Source organism: Leptonychotes weddellii, chromosome 6 (genome assembly GCF_054177405.1).
Source record: "Leptonychotes weddellii isolate Sample4059 chromosome 6, ASM5417740v2, whole genome shotgun sequence".
Lineage (NCBI taxonomy): Eukaryota > Metazoa > Chordata > Mammalia > Carnivora > Phocidae > Leptonychotes > Leptonychotes weddellii.
This window is the reverse complement of record NC_138374.1, coordinates 46,166,087-46,185,097: the sequence shown is the minus strand read 5'-3', so window position 1 is coordinate 46,185,097 and position 19,011 is coordinate 46,166,087. Positions and strand designations below refer to the sequence as shown.

General features: G+C 43.2%; 1 protein-coding gene and 1 pseudogene across 4 annotated transcripts in view; both read left to right on the top strand.

Moving 5' to 3' along the window:
* LRMDA (leucine rich melanocyte differentiation associated) overlaps nt 1–19,011 on the top strand; it is a 973,173-nt gene that overhangs the window by 147,745 nt on the left and 806,417 nt on the right. The gene's annotated exons all lie outside the window — the stretch shown is intronic.
* Nucleotides 13,818–17,562, top strand: LOC145722194 (elongin-C pseudogene; annotated as a pseudogene).

Below are 19,011 nucleotides of genomic sequence, written 5' to 3'. Positions count from 1 at the left end.
TGTGGGTGTCCACACACAGATTATCTTATTAACATATGCTTATCATTAATATCATTAATATCAATAATATCATAATATTATTAACATATTCTTTATCATTTTTACTAAGTTTAATTCTTCTCTGATTAATAGAGCAAAGTTAATTTTAGGGCAGTTGTGTCTGATCTGAATTTCTGAATTAATGAGACCTTCATGAAGATAGCTGTATAAGAATCTGATAACTGCACAGCCTGACTTCAGACACTGGGGAAATCTGAATGTCTGAGACATGGTGCTGGGGTTCTGTAGAGCACCTCTTACATGGTTTCATTTGAAGCCATCTAGAAAGGCTAGACTCTACCACCATTTTCTGTCTGCCGTGGTGTCTGTACTTCTGTTCTCTGGAGTTTCCAGTGGTTTCACATGTGTCAGAGCATCAGTCACCTGATCATTTAAAAAAGGCAGACACCTGGACCCTATCTGGGATCTACTGAACAGACGCTGGGGGGAGGGGGGTTGGGGATGACCCAGGCCTGCCCCAGTATTTGGGAACTGCTGGGTTAGTGCCCTGACAGTGCCTGAGAGAAGTACATAAGTGTGGAAGACACACTCCTGGCTTCAGCAGCCATTGCAGCCGTGGTGTAGGTGCTTTTATCACATTAGTGGTACCACCTCCAAGTCCTTTGCATTCCAGTATTGAGAAGCCGTCGCTTAAGACCCTCATCTTGGGCAGTTCTGGATGGACAGCGCAGTGGGGAGTAGTCCGGGAAGGCCAGAGTGGCAGCATAAGGGCACGTGGGGAAGGCTGTCCTGGTTCTCCCAGTTATAACCTCTATAAGTGGAAGGAGTGAGCCTGTAGCATTTAGCAAATGGCTCGTTGAGGGTACCTGAAATCATGGCAAGTTGGCAGCCTGTGTCTCCCTCTTACCGGGAAAATTTGGCCAATTCAGTATGTTTGAGTATCCCCTTCTGTGTTAGGTGGTGACATTACATCTACCCTCTAATGAAGTAATTTCTTCCTTCCTGTACACTGCTTTTATCATGCAAGTCTTCTCAGAGTCCCATTCACTGGCTCCCACTGACTTAGAGAACAAGTGCAGTCTTCTTTAGCTTGGCATTCACTACTGTATCCTTTCTCTTCTCTCTGGACTTCTCTCCTGCTACTCCTTTGTCTATACCCTGTGCTCCAGCCAAGCCGATCTGACCACCTCACAAGCGTGTCTTGCTCTTTCCCAGCTTCCATTACTCTGTTCCATCTCCATGAGTCACTGCGTGGATTCCCTTGTCCTCAGTCATGCACAGTTCTTGGGGTCACGCACCATCTCTGGTTTCCTCCACAAACCCTTGTACCACTTTGTGTCTGTGTCTGAACCTTGGGCTCCCCTGGGAGAGTAGGTACCAGACCAAAGACTATGACCTTGGGCGAGTCAACTTCACTGGGCCTCCATCTCCTCTGCTAGAAGACAAGAACATCCAGAATAAGCATCTTCTCCCGTCTCCTAGGAAGATCTGAGGAGATGACGACTCTTGAGGAGCTTTGTGAATAGCAACACACTGTACTCACCTACGGGGTATTCTCTGGGAATTAATCATGGGCTGACTTGTGGCTGCCCTTGTGTTGCTGCTGTCTTATAATGCAATTCACCTGCCGTGTTATAGTTTAACATTTCCCGTCTGTCTTGACTCTAAGTTGGCCTTTTCTTTCCTTTGCAAGTAGTTTTTGACTTATGAAAATGCTATTCATTATGAAATAACACTGTAAAATGATAGAAAAAAATTGCTTGCAAGATCAATTCTCTTCACATCTCCCCTTTCTTCCCCCTCTTTCCACCATAAGCTGCTATCTGTATGTAGTCATTATTACCATATTATTCATCTGTCTATGTTTCTATCTCCCATCCTGTTGTCCTGTTTATGTAGAGCACTCTGTGTGTGTTTCCTGGATACTCTTGGAGGGAAGCTACCTGCAGGTATCAGGGAAATGTCCTTGGTTTGTGTCCGACAGCGGGTTTGCAGTGCTTGCTGCTGGTTTTAATCAGTACCAACCATTGTAGTTCATTGCCGTGTTATGGGATGCATGCTCTGTGGTGGGATGTGAACAAGGTCCCAGAGATTTTCCTATTCTTTGGCTGGGATTGAGACAAAAATATGCATGTCATTGTGTTCCTCTCCCAATTTGTATTTCTCCCTCATCTTCTCATCTTTATTTGTACCTTTCTTCGGCATCCCAGTCTACCTCTTCGGAAGATGAGTGTGTGCACTGGCTTCCTGTCAGACAGCAACTCTCCCTGAGGTAGAAGCTGGGGAAGGCAGCATCTGCTGGGGAGTTAGGTAGATCTGGGTTCACGGTGGTCCCTGCAAATGTGATAGCTGTGCGGCCCGTGTACGCAAGTTGCTTAACCTGAAGGCCAGTGTCCTGATCTGTGCACATAGCAGCATATGTTCCGATGCCCAGCAGAGTGCATTCAATCATTTTATTTCTTTTTCTTCTCTTTATTTTGTTCTATTTGGTTCTAATGACATCAGCCCCCACCCCCAACCTGCCATGCTGTATTATCTGTGTTCATCGTGGGTGCAGGGTCTGCCTCCCACTGTAGCTGGTTCAAGAGTCTTGGACCAGTGCACCCAGAATAGGCCCTTGAGGAGTGCAAAGGCCAAGAGTGCATGTTGCCTGCCCCTTCGAAGGAATTGTGTGTTTATAGATTGGGCCTGTTCATGCTTTTATCAAGGAGGCCAGTCATTCTTTAGTTCCAGCTCAGTTTTTTTTTAAATATATTTTTTAAAGATTTATTTGAGAGAGAAGGAGGGAGCATGAGTGGGGGGGGAGGGGGAGGGAGAGAGAGAGAGAATCTCATGTGGACTCCACACTGAGTGTGGAGCCTGATGCAGGGCTCCATCTCACGACCCTTGAGATCACGACCTGAGCCGAAACCAAGAGTCTGACGCTTAATGGACTGTGCCACCCAGATGCCCCTCAGTTTTGCTTATAAGTATCAGGAAAGGAAAATATTGAATGAACTGTACCTGTTCATATACAGTTCAGGCACAAATGTAAAAATGAAACTCACTTGCACTTAAGATTCTTAATATAGGCAGAATATCTCATTTAAAAATATCAGCCTTGAGAACCCAGTTGTAAATGGGTCTCAGGCTGAGGAGTTCGCTGATTTTTTTTTTTTTTTTTCCTGCTGTGGATTTTGGCTGGGGGTTGGCCTTCTAAAGCAGTAATACATGGTCCACTTTCATGTATCTTTGTGCTTGATTTTGGGTGGGCAAAAGTGCTTCTTGGCATCTGGTGCCTTGCAACCCCCTTTTCTAGTCTTAGGTGCACAAAGTCTTGCTCACCTTGAGTGCATTTCCGTTCCCTTTACTGAAATTTTGAATTGCTTTTTTTTAAATTGCTTTATAAGACCTACTTCAAATCATACCCCTTTGCAATTCCTTCCTTAAGGACCCCATTTAGTGATTGTGAGTTACTCCTGTAAGAATTGCTGGGTGGGTATTTATTTGGGAGTTAATCCTTACAACCTCATGGTGTTTCTTCTGTTGCTCTTTTGAACTATAACTTTCAACTTTGCGGTTTTCCTTTTTCACATGGGTCTGTCCCATCTTAAACTTCTTTCTCCATAGTGCAACATTCAGTGCAGAGTAGATGCTCAGAAACTTTCTGTTGGTAGGTTGGACTGAATGACTTGTCCCTCCTCTCTTGTACCGCCCCTGTTCTCCCAGGAAGGTGTCCCTTCTTTTTCCTGGATTAGCTAATCTGCCTGCTCCTGGTTGATAAGCATGTTGGCAGTCAATGAGGAAACACCGAGAGACCTGCCCTCTCCCAGTGGTGGAAGCCAACTTGCTGCCCCAGCCGAGGAAGCTGAGTGAAGCACTAATGTTCAGTGTGCTCCCTGGGTGCACAGAAGGCCGTCGAGGCATTTCTTGGAGGTGTGTAAGCTCTCTGGAACTGTGTGTGTGTGTGTGTGTGTGTGTGTTAGTGTGTTAGTGTTAGAACTTTGGCCATAGTAGATGGAGGGAGAGGCTTCTCTGAGGTTCTGCCGGTGCCTGATTCTGGTGTGGCCTCTGCTGAGGCCCCTGGAAGGAAAAGTCGAGGCTGCCTCTGAGTAGAAAGAGAGTGAAGGAGGAAGATTAAGAAGGTATGGGCTCCTGTTGTTCTTTGCAGATGGAGAGGCCATTTCCTGCTGCTGGTTGCTGATATCTACCTCTCTCTGCTTCTCTGCTCCATGATTATAAAGTGTTTTGGCCATTTACCTAAAACACATAATCCAGGGGCCACTGCATCAATCAAATGTTGACTTGATAGTGCTGGCAACTGCCTGCAGCTCAGGCAAAATTTGCCTGCTTTGGTTTTGTGCAGTGAATGAATTGATTTTCTGAAAAAAGCTGTGTGTGTGTGTGTGTGTGTTTATGAGAAAGAATGGAGTTTGATTTTTTTAGTGGGTTTGTTTTCTTGGAGGGGGATGGTGTAGGAAGAGGAAGGTTCATAAAGTGGTTTGTGTGAGCTTGAGAAAGAATAAATGCAGACATGAACACAGACACGATAGAGATGAAATTAATGATGTTTTACAGTGAATTAGGAAGAATGAAAAGATGCAAGAGATCCCAAAGATAAGAGGGCCAAGACAGATCAAATGCTCCTGCACCCAAAATGGTGTGTGTTGGGTTTAATTATCTTCTTTCCTTCCCGCAAGCCCCCCGTTATAAGCAGGCATGCAGGCCATGGTGCATGTAGTCTTGTCTACAGTTTTTACTTTTTGCAAAGTCATATGCTTTTAGCTGATTGCAGCCACTACTGAGTGGCTCACCTTGTCTTGAGTAATGAGAATAAACAACTGGTCACTGCACTGACCACTGAAACTAATAAAGATATATAGTACTGGGCTGGCTTAGGGAGTCACAGACGCATTCTTAAACTCTATGTGACATTTATACCAAAGGAACATGATTCCAAACTCACTCATTGCTTACCCATTCTGAGAAAGAACAAACTATTTGACTGATGGTTTGCTAAATTTAATATGCTTAGCAAGTAAAATTATTGCCTACTCTAATGCTGTGTAATTATTAAGATACACTGCTTTTAAAAACACCAAGTGAATAATATTGATTTAGTGAACTGCTATTTAGAAAAATGCCAGCAAAGGAGGAATATTTTATTTTAGCTGCCTTAGAGCTGTAATGGGTCTGGGCTGAGATATGCATGTGGAAATAAATTATGTACAAGGTAAACTATTTTGTTATATAGTACCCATAATATTAATTAAGCCGTAATTTTACCAACAATGCTTTAATTTAACAAATAAACAGGAATCATCTGTACCATTCTTTCAAATACATAACTTTGGGACCATAATAAAACATGCAGAAGCACCTGCAGTTAATTGTAAAGCAAACAGTGAGACTAGCAACTTTAAAGGGTAATTGTAATTTATAATTTATTTATTTGACTTATGCTGGGTATAATTACTGTTATAATGCATTATTATTTGCAGTCCAGCATAAGATCTATCTGATTCCAATTGAGCACAGGCAGCCTGGTGGAGCTTTCGGCTTAGGCCCCTTGAAAGTATGCCCTGCTCCCTTCCGTTCCCTGCAATGGGAGCTTGTAAAATAAAGAAGAATGGATGGGCTACTGTCAAAGGCAATCCTTGTTCAAAGCTGTAAGAATATTTCCATTTCCATTTAAGCCAAGAATTTTCCCTGCCCTCACAGTTCTTTAGATAGCAGTACTGGGTAGTGACATTGTCAGGGTCTGCCGGCCGCCAGCGCCATGGATGACTGGGCCAGGCTGGTGGCTCTGTGGGGAGGGAAGGGATGCGGTGGGAGGGATGGGTGCGTGCAGAGCCAGCTTCTCCCTAAATTCCTGTCTGAGGGTGTTTATTGTTGTGGTGCTTTTGGGCGTTGTTGTTGTTGTTGTTGTTTTCAAGAGCAGCCTGGAAGGAACAGCCCGAGGGGGAAAAATACCACCGTGGAAGAAAAGAAGCAATTATAGCTGGCTGTTTGTTTGTGGCTAACAGAATGCTGAAATGGCAGATTTGCAAATTTGTAAGAGAGGGAAGCTGAGTGTTCATCTTTATCAGCCAAAGTGGTTTCTTGTTAGCTGAGCAGCAAGCTAGAAAGCGACCGATTTTGACAACATAATTTACATCTTTGTATAAAACTATTGCTGGCAGCTGAACTAATTTGTGCTGGATTAGGTTGTTTGTCTCTGCTGCTGACTAACCATGCAATCTATCAGAGGCCGTTCTCAAATATCACTTTTCAACTGTGCCCTTGAGAGGGGGAATTGATCGGGAATATACGGAGCAAAATTACTCCAATAACTTTATAGAAGAAACAATTACGGACTCATACAGATGTGAATAATTCTGAAGAGTAGGAACAAATATGATGAATTTAGCCCTATTCCTATCTTTCACATGTGCATGAAATTTATAAATAATACAATAACACATTATTGGCCCTGTTTCCTCTTTCTTTCTGGATCTCGGTCGATGACGGTAATAGGAGAAAGAAGAGGAAAGTGCTTGGTGGAAAACATTCTCGGAGACCATATTTGAGGATTTTGAGATGCAGGTTATGTGAAAGTCACTTACGAGGTGCTGGAGACAATAGTTCCCATGCACATGTCCCGTAGAATGTCTTTTCATCCAGTCTGAGTTTTAGAAGTTTTAAATAAAATGCTCCGATAGAAAGAGACGTCAAACATACAAATATATTTTATCATGTATTTCCATGTTATATTAATAATTGTACCACACAGAAGAGGAATGGAGTCTTCCTTCTGCTTTTAAGTGAATATCTTAAATGTTTCTTCCTGTCCTCAAGGGAAGATACGGGATGATAGAATAATATAAGGGGGCAAAAAAGGAGGGGGCGGGGGCAGAATTCACAACTGATAACTGAGCTGGAGTTGTTTATAAGATGCCTGAGATTAGCCAGCAAACAAAAAAACCATTAAGCACCTATTATTTTAAAGCAGTGGGCACATTTTTCATCACTCCCCTCTGATAAATTTTCACTTGTGCATCCTGCTCCAGGTAATTAATTGCTTTCAGTTCAGAGGAGTAATAATGCAATAAATTATGCCAGTATTTCTAGTCAGAGGATCATATTGCAGCTTCCTAACCAAGGCAGCACTAATAACAATCCAGGAGACTGGTGGGCCATAAGAAAAAACAGTGCTCCATTATTATAAATTGGTTATGTAAAGTGTCGAAGGACCAAATCCTCAAAATTGCTTTCAAGTGATCTTATTCATGGAAGTTTGCACATTCATGGGTTTGGTCAGGATAATCCTGTGTGAAGGTTACATAGCTACTCTCAACCCTGGGAGCTTTGCAGACTCTGGGCACTCCAGCTGTGATGGCAGGGTCGTTGCTGAAGCATAAAGCTCTAGTGGGATGGAACTTTCTGAGATGGCAGGGATGCTGACGATGATGGTATTAGTGGTGTGTTGAGTGCTTGCCATATATAAGCACTGTTCTGAAACTTTACATGTAACAACTGTATTTAATCCTGGTAGCAAACCTCTGAGATAGGATTATTGCTATTCTCATTTCCAAGACAAGGAAACTGAGGCACAGAGTTTTTAGGTGACTTGTGCAACTGGTATTGGAGTTCATGTTTATATCCAGCGTGCAGCACTGCCTCCCAGAAGGAGGTTTACTTCTGACTCCAGCCTGGACTGCAATGGATCAGGGTAGGATGGGGTTGGAGGCAGAGTTGGGAAGGCACCAGCTACCTCAAAAAAGTAGTTGTAATCTTCCTTGGTTCCTTACCAAGCGAATACCCCACTTTGCCCAGCTTCTGAAAACTTCTCTCTGACTTGTGGACCTCTTGCTATAGCTTAATTTTTTTTTTCTAGGCTTAAAAAATAACACATATCTGCCCCCTCTCCTCTGTATAAACGACTTCAGTGGTTCCTCTTCTCTCCTCCCATCGTCCTCCATTCTTTGCCTTCTCCAGGCAAAGTTCCAACTTTCAGAAGAGCCTTACAGAGGAAATTTAGAGAAATCCTGTGCCTTTCTTTAGTATATGGTTGTACTTTTATTTCCTGTAGACAGCTTAAAGAGGAGGCGATGGTTCCCACCTGCCTCTGTGTCTGTGTACAGACATACCTCAACCACTCAGAGCAGCACCAAAGAGGGGAGAACCAGTTGACCTTGACTGTCGTCCCATATGATAACCACCACCACTCCTCCTCTCAGGCCTTGGACAAGTTGAAGGTTTTCTTGCTGCTTTTAACCTTGAGTGATTTCTGGTGCTGAGGAGGCCAAAGAAATGTTCTTGGGCAGAGAAGGTGGGGCTGAAGACCAGGTAGAGGGAGGACCAGGAGAGAGACTACAGATGGCACAGGGAGAGAAGAGCTATGGTCTTTCACATGAGGCTGGGGTGGGAAGCATCTGCTAAGTTGCTGGGGAGGAAGGTCCCCTTGGAAAGGGCTTAAGGAACGGGGTCAGTGGGCTCCATGAAGTTTTGGATGCTTTTACCTTACCTCTTGTACTAAGGATGTGTCTTAAAACCCACTGCTTGGCACACTGCGTGCAAACAGGGAATCAGAGGCAGAGAGCCCTCCACTGACCATGGCTTTCCCTGGATAACCATAGGCTCCCCCGGGTATCCACAGCCATGGAAGAGGGGGAATCTGGAGTGAAATGGCTTGACCGTTGCTGGATTGTGCTGACCGATGCGGGAGGTAAACAGGCTGGGGTTGGAGGGGTCGCTCTTCTGCATTGTCCACAACAACCCAGTCTGGTTTTCTGCAGTCCCATCTTGGGTGGCTGTCCTAGTTAGTGCACCAGTCATTGAGCTTTGTCCCTAATTTACTGCCACTGATACTGTTCCTTGAATTGAGGGAATGGTTTCCTTATAGTTGGATGCTTCCCTTACTGGTCTCACCTCCTTGGGAAGTGGGGCTCCATTGGTTCATGACCTCGTGGTTGCAAACACTGTTTCCCATTTGCCACCTACAGTTACCTACCAGGGTGAGCTTGTATTTTGTTATCTATGTATTTTACCTACCTATGAGGTCTTAACATTCATCCTCAGATATAGCCATATATATGTATTAGTCATCATACAAATATTATTTCCATATTATTCCTGAGCCAGAGGTTGAATTAAAAAAAAAAGAGGTGAGTAGACTGGAGGCAGCAACTAAGGATTTTCCTTAGAGCCTTTCTCCACTGTAACAGTATTCTGAGTTCTGTATTCTCCAGATATTTGAAGATATGGAAAAAGATGAATTTTTAATGAAAATCTAATGTATTTAAAGAGGATGATTTATGGCAAATTTGCTCCATATTTTAGGCTGTTGGAAAGTCAGAAGTGGAGAAGGTTTGGTCCACAGATGAGATTGTTGAGTCTGGCTGTTCCAGGACAGTCAATATAGAAGGGGGGAGGGTGGGCTGACGGCCACAGGTGATGTAGAGGGCCTCAGATCTGTTATCTTTGGGTGATAGTCTGTAAAAATCTTGGTGAGCATCAGAATGGAGAGGGTTGCAAGGCCAGTTCAGCTAACCACCAAAGTAGTTTATCTAGATGCTTGGATCTTGGTTATGGATAGAAGTCTTCTACCTCTACCATTAAAAAGTAGATAGTGTAGTGATTTCTCAAGCCTCAGGCACATGCTACGGGCTTGCTTCCCATTTTGGGAAGATACGAACACTCCAAACTGGGAGATTTCAAATTTATTCAAGACCCAGGAAAGATGTGTAGAATCTTTTTTTTTTTTAAACGATTTTATTTATTTATTTATTTGAGAGAGAGAATGAGAGAGAGAGAGAGAGAGCGCACATGAGAGGGGGGAGGGTCAGAGGGAGAAGCAGACTCCCTGCTCAGCAGGGAGCCTGATGTGGGACTCGATCCCGGGACTCCAGGATCATGACCTGAGCTGAAGGCAGTCGCTCAACCAACTGAGCCACCCAGGCGCCCCGATGTGTAGAATCTTAATTGAGCAACAGTAACAGGTTTGTAAATCCTCCCCCCCACCCCCCCCGTAAATCACACAAATCATCACCTGTGCCATTGATTGTTTAATTCTCTGCCTCCCCTATTAGGCTGTTCTCATTGAGAGGGAAGGACCTTGTCTGTCTTGATGGTCGAGTTTCTAGCATCCTATACAGTGCCTGGCCAGTGGCTGGGCCCTCGGTAAATATTCTTCATGGGAAGAATGGACATATTAAGATTGGGAAAATAAAGCACAAAGAAGATGATAAAATATCACCCATTACCAGACTACTCTGAGTACACTATCGTTAAGTATTTTCTTGTACACCTTCCAGTCTTGTCTTTGTGTATTTCCCCGTGCCCACCACTACTCATACTGATAGGTATGTTTTCCACCTCGCACAGCAGAATCCTGGTGGACAAAGTTTTAACTCTTTACAATTTTTTTTTGTTTGTAAAATTCCATGGAAAATGACAATACAACAATGGATACTGGTCTGTGACTTGAGCTTTAGGAATGTTAAGATGCTAATGAGTTTGGGGGTGGAAGGTACAGAAAGGATAATAACTTTTCATTCTCTTATTTTTATATTCCTTTTGGGTCACAGCAGAACACTGGCACCACATTTTCTGTTGGTATATGTACTATACATTTTCTGGCTCTGAAATGGATTGCACTGAAAGTCAAGTCCACTCCTCCCCGTGAGGATAGAAATAGGATTTGGAGAAAAAGGAAGAGTGAGAGGTACTGCCCAGACTGACTTACACTGTAGAAACATTTCCACCCTTTTCATAAAAATGCCCCAAACGTAAGCTCCTGGCAGCAAGCCAAAGCCAGGGCCAGGCAGTACTCGAAGTGTCTGGCTGCTCCTTCCTGGGCCTTAAATTTGTCCCTGACCTGACCTTAGAGCCCTGGTCCATCAGAACTCCTGACTGTGGACATGCCAGCTGGTTTCCAGAAGGCCACCTGAGTAGTGGAGGGGTCCAGGAAAGTCACTGAGTCTTTGCACACTGCCTTCAGTCCCCCAAGACAGCAAGCAGCCTCCTTGTTGACCACAGAGCCCGAGTTGGAGGCTGTTCCGATCCCTCTGGTAGAGTTTTTAGTGCAGCCCATCTTCAGGGGCTCAGCTGCTTTTGCAAATGAGTAACCCAGATCACTAAGTGCCAGATCTCTTGCATCCTGTCTTGCCCTTGTTGGACTCAGAAGCCGAGAACTCTGACTCGCTATGACTCTAGATAGCTGTCCTGGGTGTGGAGAGAGACCTCTGCTCATCAGATAAGAAAAGCGGGAAAGCATAGTTAGCATTCTGCATGAAAAGAACTCTGCAGTCACAATCAGCATCATGGTCTAGTTTGGAAGAAATGTTGGGCAATTGAACCTGGTAGTTTTCTATTTTATATATGACTAGTTGTAGGTCCCTCCCCCCACCCCCGCCAACCCAGCCTTTTTCTCTCTTGTTATCTCCTCTCCCTCCCTTTCTCCTTTTTGGACTTAAGAAAGGGTTCTCAACTTTGTAATTTTAAAACATATTCTCCTACACATCTCATTGTTCTTTTTAATAGGATCTGCCAGAACCACTCTGTGCAGAGCCCCACGTTTTCACATTATTATCTCATTGTCTATCCGAGTGTTATAGCCTTACTACGACTTCCTAACTAATCAGCTATTTCAACTTTCATTCCATAAGCTTTATGTCTGAGTGTAATTAAATGAGCATTAAGTCCTTTTTTTTTTTTTTACTAGCAAAGCCTGAAAGTTCTGATATTACAGTAATAAGTGTGAAGTGAATTTTGAATGGCATTTATATCTGTTCATGGGCTCTAAATGTTTGATTTGCATAACTAGTTAAAATGATATCAGAGCAGCATATTGATTTAATTCCATCTCAGAAAACTGTTAATTAATAATGATAATAAATGTGTCAGTCCTTTATTATCTGCTTTGAATTGGTAATGATAGCTATATTAATACCACTTCAGTAATAGACCTCTGCTGGCTATTGTTGGCAAAGCTTTCAAGGCCTGAATCACCTGCAATCAGAATTTAGAAAATTTATTGCAGATCAGTTTTAAAAAGAACAGCCATTCCATCATATGTGTAATTTTATTAACACCTACATTTTAATTTAACATTTTATTTACATAAATCATCGTGATCAGAAACTTCAGGAGGGTTTTAAACAAAGGCACTTTCTCATTTTTATGTTCCAAGTTAAAAGTTGCCTGATGGAAGGACTGAGCCCAGGATGATCCCTTTTTGTGGGGTTGTCAGACCTATGGCCCCTCCTGCTGCATTTCCTCCTAGCTGGGCTGGCCAGTCTCTGGCTCATTATTAAGGTGGAACCTGCTGGTTCTGTTGCATTGCACACGGGCTTGTGTATATGGGAATGGGGGGATTGTTGGTGATGGCGCTGGGAGGGGGGAAGAGGGGGGGAATCCTTTCCCCTCCCTACTCTTTCAAGGACTATCATAGATTCAGGAGCCAGTCTCACGTCTCTGGTTTTTGGGAGAGATGCAAAAACCGAGATGTCTTCTCTATCATTGGGTTTCTGGAAAGCAAGGACAACATGAATAGTTATCTTGCAATGGCTAGGCATTTCCCCAAACTGAGATCTCCAGGGCCTGGTAATGCTGAATTTCCACAAGAGATGTCAGAGTCCCAAGAAGAAATCTTCCCAGTGGCTCTCAGTGGCTTAATCTCTGTCACATCTAGTAGTCACGGCTGTTGATGAGTGTGTGTGGAAAATTTTAGAATCTCACTTTTCTTTTCAAACTTCTTTTTCTTTAAGTAGGCTCCATGCTAGGCCATGCTAGGCTATGCTAGGCCATGCTAGGCTTCATGAACACACACATATAGCAGTGCTTAGCACCCAGAAGATACTTAATGATTGGTAGCCTGTCTTTTCCTTTTCCTCTTAAATTATGGGCATACACTTACCATTCCTTGTCTGTCCCAGGCTGAATAGAGACTTGAACAGCCTCTGTTCTTGGAATCAAGAATTTAAATAACTATTAGGTCTACATCAAGAAGCCTGAGGAACTTGCTGCTTTCCTCACTAGAAGTTTACCCCTAGGTTTGACTTGACGGATATCAACACAATTTGTGTAATTGGAGTCTGCTTCCCTCCCAGTCCTTCATGTTTGGTTCATATGTAAGGGCTTTTTCTTACTTGGAATCTGCATAGTATCTCCCCCTTTCTTCTCTTACTTCAGAACTAGGTCTGAACTTGCTTTTACCTTTTGATCTTCCTTCTGATCTCTTCTTAGAGAAGAAATTGCTAGCCATGACACCATGTAACTGCAGAGTCTTCTCATTGGTTATAACTGAGCTGTGGTCCAGGGAGATTGTGACACGCCCAAGATCTCATAACCAACCTACCTTCCTTCCTTCCTTCCCTCTTTCTTTTTTCCTCTTTCCTTCCTCTTTCTTTCCTTCTCATTCTCTTTCTTTCTTTCTTTCTCCTTTCTTTCTTTCTCTCTTTCTCTTTCTTTCTTTCTTTTCTCTTTCTTCCTTCCTTCCTTCCTTTCTTTCTTTCTTCTTTCATTTTATTTATTTGTCAGAGAGAGAGGGAGAGAGAGAGACAGAGCAAGCACAAGCAGGGGGAGCAGCAGGCAGAGGGAGAAGCAGGCTCCCCGCTGAGCAGGGAGCCCGATTCAGGACTGGATCCCAGAACCCTGGGATCATGACCTGAGCTGAAGGCAGATGCTTAACGACTGAGCCACTCAGGTGTCCTATGATCTCATAACGTTATCTCTCTCTCTTTTTTTTTTTAAAGATTTTATTTATTTATTTGACAAGGAAAGACACAGCGAGAGAGGGAACACAAGCAGGGGGAGTGGGAGAGGGAGAAGCAGACTCTCCGCTGAGCAGGGAGGCTGACGCGGGGCTCGATCCCAGGACTCTGGGATCATGACCTGAGCTGAAGGCAGATGCTTAACGACTGAGCCACCCAGGCGCCCCCTCATAACGTTATCTCTTAATCCAAGTCATGCATCCCCTCTGTACCACCTACCAGTCCACTCAGGCAGCTCCTGGAACCTCAGTACAACCTGCAGTAAGAACTCCAGTTCTTTCTTTTTCTTTTTTTTTTTTTTTTAAGATTTTATTTGTTTATTTGACAGAGAGAGACACAGCGAGAGAGGGAACATAAGCAGGGGGAGTGGGGGAGGGAGAAGCAGGCTTCCCGCCGAGCAGGGAGCCCAATGTGGGACTCGATCCCAGGATCCTGGGATCATGACCTGAGCTAAAGGCAGACGCTTAACGACTGAGCCACCCAGGCGCCCGTTTCTTTGGGCATCCTTCCCTTTCAGTTTCTGCTCATTACTCCCCTTTTTATATTCAGGTTCCACTAGGCAGTGAGCCTTGTGGCTCCCCCCTCCTTCCCACCCCCACATGGGAGCAGGAGTGAAGTCTTGGCCTCAGAAGAGCTTGCTAACACTCCCTTCAGACTGTCCCATCACCAGTCCTTTCCATTTCTTGATGGGAAAAAACACATCCTTTGTTTGAGCCTGTGATAGATTAGCATGGCTTGGAAGGAGTGCTGGCTTTCCGAACTCCTGTGGGTGTGTCTTCAGCTGAACATTTTCTCCTGACTTTGATTTCTCTCTCAGCAAGTGGGGGTGTAATTCGCCTTGACATCGCTGGCCATCAGCACCACACTGAAATGGGCCTTCTTTGACTCAAAGTGACAGCCCTTGGCCCCTGTGACATTGTTTCCATAGATTTGCAATGAAACAGTTTTATATTTTGCAAAATAGAGTGATCTCCTACGACTGGCATTGATGTGGTTTTGCCATGGTCTTCTGGAGGGTAGGGCTGTTTCCACTGACCCACCCTAAACTGGTTCCCCTTATTCTGGAATGTGGGCACATTGCTCTTAGGCTGCTTGGGGTGATGATTTTGTTTGGTTGGTTTTTAAATCATTGTTGAATGCCATAATATGTTCTGTTCTTGTATAGACCCTACTTCTTGTTATTTTATTGGCTCCTAATATTCCAAGACCTTTGTTGCCCATCAGCAACCTTAACACTTCTGCCCTTCTACCTTATAGTAGAAGGTGGTCAGTATCCTAGAGAAGAGTGAGCTTGGTACCTTCCCCTGGAAGGTGAGTTCTTCTGGTGCCTCTCACACTTAGAGACAATATGATCTATAGTCAGAGGGAGTATCAACCTCTTAAACCTTTGTCCAAGATGTGGAAATCTTTGGGGGCGATTACTAGAGGAAGGAATTGGGTTGTCCACTGGTAGTTGGTCCTTTTCAGAGAAGCTTAAGTCACAAACTGGTTGTTCTCAGCATTTTATAAAAATACTTGGAGGCAGACAAATAAGGATGTTTCATCATCCCATCTAAAAAAAGGGGCTGTTGTGATACGCCCCCCCCCCTTTTTTTCCTAGAAGGCTCTAACCTTTGGGCTTTGAAATTTATCATCTTAGCTAGCCAATATCGAATTATTAGGGAAGGCTTTACCAATATACTGTTAGAGTTATTAGAATATTAAAATACTTCTAGAAATGTTATACTTTCTAAGTTGCACCCTTCAGACTCCCACTCAAATGTTAAAATGTGCGGGGGACTTAAAGATTTTTTTTTTTGCCACCAGGTATGTCTTGTGGGGCGGGAACCAAGTTGTCTTTGTATCCAGTATAGGGGAGGCCTGTGTCTTTTACAGCATACAACTGCTGAGAGGATCCCTAAAGAGTGGGTTTTTTTTTTTTTTTTCTGCTAAGAATTTTTCCTCCTAATGTGAGAGGATCAGGCAGCCATTCCCTCCCCCCCCACCCCCAAGATGTCATGTTTGGACTTTGCCTTGTCATGGACTCTGCTGGTGAGAATTTTCAGAACAACTCCATGTGCGTATTTCTGACCTTGGCTTCTCCCTGTGGGTTGGGGGAGGAGTCCCAGGAGAGTGGATTCCTGGCAGAAGATGTGGTGAGCGCTTGAGCATGTGTTTGAGGGGAGATGGGATGTCAGGCTCTGGGAGTTCTCTGGAGCAGTCTCCCAAGGCATTGTGACTATTTACATATTTTGAAAAAAAATAAAACCAAACTTCTCAAAGGGATGGCTTTTCTTTTTACAGCCTTGGTTTGCACATTCTTTTAGATTCTGGCATAGCTCTTTTTCTCTGATGGTTGTAAACTGTATGGTCCAACTTTCTAAGTGGGGGAGGAGAATTTGTAATTGAGAGCCGGGGCTGCATGTAGAAGCCTCGGAATAGGAGTTGGGAGGTTGGCTTGTGAATTTTGGTTGAGGTAGGTGACCCTGCTACATAGGTGTTAAAAGTTGTTACAGTAGAGGAGGTTGAGCTTAAACAACCGCTTTGATGGCGTTTGCCAGTCTGAATGTATTTTTTCCCACTCCTACCCACTCCCTGTGTGAGTTTGTATTCTTTAGCCCCAGCTGTTTGCGATATTTCACTGTCAAATACATAATTAACAACTTTGTAAGCCAAGTTTAGTGTGTTTTTACATTCATGCACTGAATGTCTTTTCTGTCTTAAGCCAGTTACATCTTTTTTATTTAAAGCTGCCTCCCCTCCCCTCCTGCCCCCAACAAAACCTGTTTCTAGAAAATTTGTCATTCTAACATCTTTCCAAAGAGTGAACTGTATCAAAGTGGACTTGGGAAACTGTATCAAAGTGGATTTGGGAATACAGATGTAGATTGTGGTGTGGAATTGCTTTGGAATTTGAAACTGGTTGTGTAGACTGAGCTGATGATGGATCCAGTTGTGAATAATTTTTTGAAACCGATGATGTCAGTGGCAGTTTTATGACTAGGATTTTGACAGATTAGCATAAGTTGCTGGAATATGGGTGAGAAAGCAAGTCACAGCTAAGGGTTGAGCCAATAAAGCAAAATCAAGGAGTTAAAAAAATTACAGCTCTGTTTACATTTTTTCTTTGAAAGCACATATTATAGTGGATTCTCCCACAGTATATTTTAAGCATTTTTTTTTCTTTTCCAATCTTAGGAAATTTATTGATATAAATAATCACATTAGGGTCAAAGGAGAAAACCAGATCATCTTAATAGAATTCAAAATTAATTTCTGATGAACTGTTTTTAGTTTATGTTGATAAACTAGCATTATATAGAGATTTAACAGGATGGAAACTCTTTACTTCAAGTCAAAAGCAAACGTCCTGGGCTGTGGTGGCTGCAGGGCTGATGAGAAACTACTAAAGTTCCTGTGGAAGTAAAGTAGAATTTCATAAGAACATGATGGAGAAGAGAAAACGTATGGTGGCTGTGAAGGCCCTGATGCCATGTATGTCAAATTGATATCTTCGGGTGGTCATGAATTTATTGTAAAAAGAGAACATGCACTAACATCTGGGACAATAAAAGCCATGTTGAGTGGCCCAGGTCGGTTTGCTGAGAACGAAACCAATGAAGTCAATTTTAGAGAGATTTCTTCACATGTGCTATCAAAAGTATGCATGTATTTTACCTACAAGGTTTGCTACACTAACAGCTCCACAGAGATTCCTGAATTCCCAATTGCACCTGAAATTGCACTGGAACTGCTGATGGCTGCGAACTTCCTAGATTGTTAAATAAAATAAATTATAATAAGCTGTTAACTTTTTTCAGTATTTAATACCGGTAGTTCAGTTAGTAATTTTTTCATATATAGCATGTTTCCTGTGTGCAGTTGAACTTTAAAGTTCATTGCAAAGCAGATTATCTTCTGTTCTTTTGCATAGCAATCAGAGTTGAAATTTGTTTGCTACATCAACAAATTAAGGACATTTTCACAAATTGAGAAATAAACAAATATGCCAATTCGTAAAAAAAAAAAAACAAAAAACCTCCTTCAGTGGTGCAACATTAGAGAAAGTCAGGACTGAGATAAGAGGGTCCATTTCTAGTATGATTTAAATTAATCATTTTCTTCAATCCCGGAAGATCTCACCTGGAGGTTTTGGTCACCCTGGGGCTGAATCTGAACATTAGGCACTCTGTTCTGGCCTGCCCTATGTTTAACAATTTTTTAAATTAGTTGTGAACCTTTAAAGAAACTGGAGGTTTCACCAGAAAATCCTTATCTCTGGCTTCTCTTGAGAAATCTGGCAAGATGAGGTCTATGCTCCTGAATGTAACACAGGCCCAGAGCAGAGTGGCCACTCCTGTCTTTAGACACAGAAGCTCGCTGTCTAGGTCACAAGGGCCTCCCCAGGCTCAGGTCACTCAGTAATCTCACCTGCTGGCCCTGAGGACTCTTGAGTTTGCAGTCACTGCCTTAGTTAATGCAGGAAGATAAGAAATAGAAATAGTCGTTACATAAATAACAAAGAGGAGGAGGTAAAAATACCATTTTTGAGGGAAGTGATTGTGAAGCTGGAAAACTCAACAGAATCAACTGAAAACTCCTAAATGAATGAGAGTTACAGGAAGTCATCAAAGTAGATAGAAAAACCCATATAGCAAAAGGGGAGGAAGAAGGGGTCTCATTTAGAATTAATGACAGCAACAATGCCTACGGATTAATTTAGCAAGAAATAATGCAGGACTTCTGTGAAACTATAAAACCTTACTGAAGAGGGTAAAAGATGAAGACGAAGGACAAAAATGGCCATGGTCCCAATAGTTGAAATTTATTAAATTGAAAACCCATCTCCAAAGAGTTGCTAAGACCCCTTGCCACCCTTTTTTGAGAAACGAGAGCAGTTGTGGGCTTGCTTTGCTCTGGGTGCCTGAGGAATTGGGGCTACTCTGGGGTGTTTCCCAAGAAATGGGGAACTGGGGATACAGGCTCTGATGACCCTTTGTGTTTTGGGTTACCAGACTCAGTAGTTGGTAAATGACAGGCTGGATCTCCATTCTCTTTCAGGAGCTCTTTTCCAGCAGTTAGGATTATTTAACTTTCTTAGGAGCTGGCAGCCTCAGGCCAGGGTAGACTGGAGTCCTGGGGTACTGTGCCCGAGTGTCTGAGGACCGGATCTGGCCTCTCACGTTGGATTATGGCCTTGTTTCCCCACTTCCTCTCTAATGCCTTTTGAGTCTGTCAATTGCTGGATGCTTTGTTTTCAAAGTTTTTCAGTTCAGTTTTCAGGGGGATTTGAGTCTAT